General features: G+C 42.4%; 1 pseudogene; it reads right to left on the minus strand.

The window, feature by feature from the left end:
• Nucleotides 1-323: 323 nt before the first annotated feature.
• On the minus strand, nt 324-1,097 carry LOC132363560 (heterogeneous nuclear ribonucleoprotein D-like; annotated as a pseudogene).
• Between the last annotated feature and the right edge of the window lie 4,043 nt (nt 1,098-5,140).

The raw sequence follows: 5,140 nt of genomic DNA on the forward strand, positions 1-5,140 counted from the left end.
AATTACACTTTTACAGAGTTCTTTAGTACCTGACACAGAAAAACAATCACATAAGGAAGCATTTATTTGAGGTTTAACATGAAATCATACAAATAAAATTTGTATAAACACAAATCCCCATCAAGTCGTAACACAGATAGCAAAAGACAAAGTAAAAACAAAGAAAACTAATTGGTGGCCATACACAGTTGGACATAGTTTTGTCTTGTACACTAGAAAGTTACAAAATAATCATCTTAGATCAACAGAAGACCAATCTTCAATGTCATCCTGCAGGATGGGTTACTTTAGCAATCTCTGCCTGTTTTCTCCAACATCCCCCTTTAGTATGGCTGGTAATTATTTTGGTGACTGCCACCCCCTCGGGATGCCTTGCCACAAGCGCTCTGTCGGCCTCGGCCACGACCCCTAGTACCACCTCGTCCACCAGCTGCAGCACCTCATCCTCCTTTCTGTTGCTTCTGTTACTGCCTATGTCTTGGGTTGTGCCCCTTTGATTTCACACTTCCCAGAACCAGTTTGATGATATCTGCTTTCTAACAGTTTACTGGCTCTTCAGTAGTATATGTAATAAAACAAAATCCTCTTCTTTCATTTGTTTTTGTATCTGTGGAAGTTCAATATTTTCAGTCTCTCCAAAGGCTCCAAAATATTCTTTAATTTGTTTTTCCAAAGTATCTGGGCTCAATCCACCTACTAAAACCTTTTTGGAGGGTTCCTTCCCTTTTAAAGCTTTGGCCTTTTTAACATCTATGAATTTGCCATCCAGCTTGTGTTCTTTCAGTTCCAGTGCCTTATCAACACTATCACCATCTTTGAAAAGCACAGATCCAAACCCTCTTGATCTTGCAGCGACTGGATCTGTTTTAATTGTGCAGTCTACAAGTTCTCCACATCGAGACATTCAGTCAGATCTTTCTTGCTTGTATCCCAGCTCAAGCCTCTAATAACCATTTTAGCGTCACCCTGCTGATGCTTGCTCCCGTTGATCTTGGATCCCTCTGCGAATTCCTCTCTGTTGCAGTACTCCTTCACGTCTTCATAGCGACGGAGTTGTCAGCCCGGGGGTGCTGGTCTGCAGTCAGAGTCATGGCAGCGGCAGCCTAGGTGCCACTCTTTGAAGGAAGGAGTATCAGAATATTGGTGGACCTATTTTAATACTACCATACCTTTCAGAAAATGATGCAGCTTCCATGCAGCTTGCTGGTTAGGCCAAAGTTACATAAAACTCTTTCTCCATAAGCTGCCATAAAAAATATCCACATCATCTAAGGTGGCCATGCTGTGAGAAAGCCCAGCCCACATACAAAGACCAGTGGGTGCAACAGTTGACAGTCCAGCTTAGGTCCCAGCAAGCAGTCAACATCAATGAAGGAAAGATGAATAGATGCTTCCAGATGATTCCAGCCCTCGATTGTTGAGACACCCTCAGCCATCATCTCTCCTAGGCATTGAATTTTCCCAGCTTCCCAGACATAAGTCATCCCTAATTCTAAAATCAGATTCTTCTCAGTATAGAAGGGGTTACAGGATAGCACAGGGATTACATGCAGAGGCTCTGGATTTCCAGGGCCAAGATGCACTTTCTGCGCTGCTGCTTCAAGCCACATGACCTTAGGCAATTTGCGTTAACTCACTGTGCCCCCAGGTTCCTCATCCTTAAATTAGGAAAACACGTACAGTTGGCCCTTTGTATCCTTGGATGTGGAACTCATGGGTACAGAGGGCCAACTGCAAGGGACTTGAGCATCCACAGATTTTGGTATCCACGAGGGTTCACAGATACCGAGGGAGGACTGTAAATAAGTAAGTGGGCTTTGAAGATTGAATGGGGTAAGAAATTCAAAATTCTCAGTACATAATGTATGCCAGACATTGTTATTATCATTATTTTGATTATTATTTTTTTTAATTCTCATTAAATCTGTTCCTCTTCTGGTATTTCCCATATCAGCTCATGTCACTCCAGGCTCAACATTAAAAACAACAACAACAACAAAAAAAAAACAACTTCAATTCCTCCTTCTGTTTTACCAACCATTTTTCTGGCTTTATTGATATATAACTGATAGATAAAAATTATATATAATTAAGATGTACAACTTGATATTTGATATACATACAATCACCACAATCAAGTTAATTAACAGATCCATCACCCCACATAGTTACCATTTTCCTTCTTTTGTGTGTGTGTGTGTGTGATGAGAAACTTAAGACCCATCCTCTTAGCAAATTTAAAGTATACAATACAATATTGTTAACGATAGTCACGTTGCTGTACATTAGTATGTCCAGCACTTATTCATCTTGCATAACAGAAACTTTGTGCCCTTTGACCAACATCTCCCCATTTCCTCCTCCCACTACCCCCTGCTTCTATGAGTTTGACTATTTTAGTTCATTGCAGCATTATTCACAATAAACAAAATATGAAAACAACCTAAATGTCCATCAAGAGATGAATGGTTAAAGAAGATATAATGCATATATACAATAAAATGTTATTCAGCCTTTAAAAAGAAGGAAATCCTGCCATTTCAACAACATGGCTAAACCTGGGGCTGGTGTATGCTGAGTGAAGTAAGGCAGACACAGAAGACAAATATGAACTCACTTATGCGTGGAATCTAAAATAGTCACCAACTATTTATAATTGGTTGTCAAGTCTTGTTGATTCTACTTCCATAGTTTCCATTATCTTCTCACTCTCAAAGCCAATTAAGGAGCAGGCCAAGTTCTCCATGGACACCAAGTAATGGAAAAGGGAAAATAAACACCACTGGGAATGATGAAGGTGCTCTATCTACCAGAAAGACAGTACAGAGCATAGTTGGAAGGAAGGCTTGGAGAAGCCTGTGGGGTGGTCGTGAGATAAGCTCTCATCAAAAGATTGTGAGGGGAAACGTTCTGAGTAACTTCTGCCTCACCTGCTTAAAAGGGATGACTTGCTTGAACTTCTTCTCCAACCTGTGATCTGGAACATGAATATGGCTGAGTCTGACTTTGACCATGGAGAGGAAGAAATACATATTTTAAGGGGTGGTAGAATAATCAAGTGGAAGGAGCCTCGTTCCCCGAATGATGTCACGAAACAGGTTGCCCAACAGCCCTTACAGCCCAGATCATTACATGGGAGAGAGAGAAATAAACTTCTCTTGGTTTTCAGAATCCCTGTGTTACACCAGCTTCGCCATTCTGCTAACACAAGGGTCACTGTGACCTGCTCCTTCCATTGGCTGAGGCAGGATAGGCAGGGGCAGGGCTGGGGGGAAGACAAACCACTTTCTTAGATACAGTGCTGGTGGGTCAAGAGTAGAAAATGTGCACATATCTAGACTGACAGCCTGAGACAGCCTCACATAGCACTATCACCTTGGCAAGGAATAGGCGTGGTACAATAACCCCATGTTCCCCGGAGGAGCACAGGAGTAGCTAAGAGAACTCGAAAGAGCCTGACAGAATCTGTGGGGACGCCACCCCACATCAGGTGGGAGTGAGAACAGCTGAGCAGATACAGTGTGGAGAAATATAGATGTCACCTGAATCTCAGACATAATCCCAGGGTGAGGGCACGAAAACTGAAATGACAGAGATTGTTTCTGCTACCCAAAGGAGTAAGAATTTAAAAAAAATAAAATAAAATAAGACCAGGTATAGAAGCAGAAAGAAAGTTGAAGTTCTTGCACATCTAAATTCAGCAACTGAGATTTGTATGCAAACTGAGATTTTACAGCATTTGTATGCAACTGAGATTTTACAGCAACTCTGAGAGGACTAGCAACCATTTGTTGAGAAATGACTGTGTTCTTGACACCTCAGTCATGTTGGTATCATTATCTGCCTACTCTATGCATGAGAAAACAGAATCTTAGTGATGTTATGTAACATAGCCAAGATCTCCCATTAGGGAGTGGCCCGGCCAGGATTCCAACCCAAGCCACCTGATCTGAATCCCAGACTCTCAATTAATTAACTAATGTTCAAGGGTAAACACAACTTCAGGTTATTTCTTCAGAGGTTCTATTATTTGAATTTGGATTGTTATTGTAAAGGATTGCTATTATATAAACTTTTTTGACATCAAATACATTTACAGAAAAGTGCGCGTAAGTGTATGACTCTGAATTTTCACAAACTGAACGGCACCCATATAATCAGCACCCATTACAAGAAAAGAACGTGAGAAGAACCCCAAAGCCCCCCACTGTCACCCTTATAGTCACTACCCCCACCCCAAGGCCAATCCTTCTCCCTGGGCCCACTATTCTGTGCTCCACAGAATCAGAGGTTAGTTCTTGCAGACTTTTCCTTTTTGGGTCTGGCTCGCAAAACTAGAAGTCTCCATTCCTCTGTTTAGAGTTACTTCATCACAGAGAAGAAACCAAAGCTTTGCATGCTCAACTTATCAGCTTTCCTCTGTCTGTCAGAGTTTTTTAGGTCAATTCAACCTGGCAAACATTTACTCAGCTGTAAGCTGGACACTTTGTGTTTACTGAGCAATGGGTTAGAGAAACAAATTAGACAATCGTGTCCCTGCCTCCTAAAATAGCAAAGGAATATGACTGGGTACCAGTGTGCTCTTAAACCTCTTTGGAGACTGTAAAGAGCTAAATACAGGGGGCTTCCCTGGTGGCGCAGTGGTTGAGAATCTGCCTGCCAACGCAGGAGACACGGGTTCGAGCCCTGGTCTGGGAAGATCCCACATGCTGCGGAGCAACTAGGCCCGTGAGCCACAACTACTGAACCTGCGTGTCTGGAGCTTGTGCTCCGCAACAAGAGAGGCCGCGACAGTGAGAGGCCCGCGCACCGCGATGAAGAGTGGCCCCCGCTTGCCGCAACTAGAGAAAGCCCTCGCACAGAAACGAAGACCCAACACAGCTAAAAATAAGTATAAATAAATAAAGATTTTTTAAAGAAAAAGCTAAATACATGCAAGATGGTCTTACGGATTGTATATGGCTGGTATGCAGATGCCTGGTAAGGTATGCTTGGCATCTTAAGGTGTCTGGACTGAGTGCTTTTACAAGGATCCCATAGATTCCCTGGGTGATACTGAATTGGAGAATAGGTTCAGATATATTTGGGGTTGCACTTTTGGGGGCATATTTTCCCAGGCAGCTGATGATAAACAGTTAAA

Source organism: Balaenoptera ricei, chromosome 3 (assembly GCF_028023285.1).
Source record: "Balaenoptera ricei isolate mBalRic1 chromosome 3, mBalRic1.hap2, whole genome shotgun sequence".
Classification (NCBI taxonomy): domain Eukaryota; kingdom Metazoa; phylum Chordata; class Mammalia; order Artiodactyla; family Balaenopteridae; genus Balaenoptera; species Balaenoptera ricei.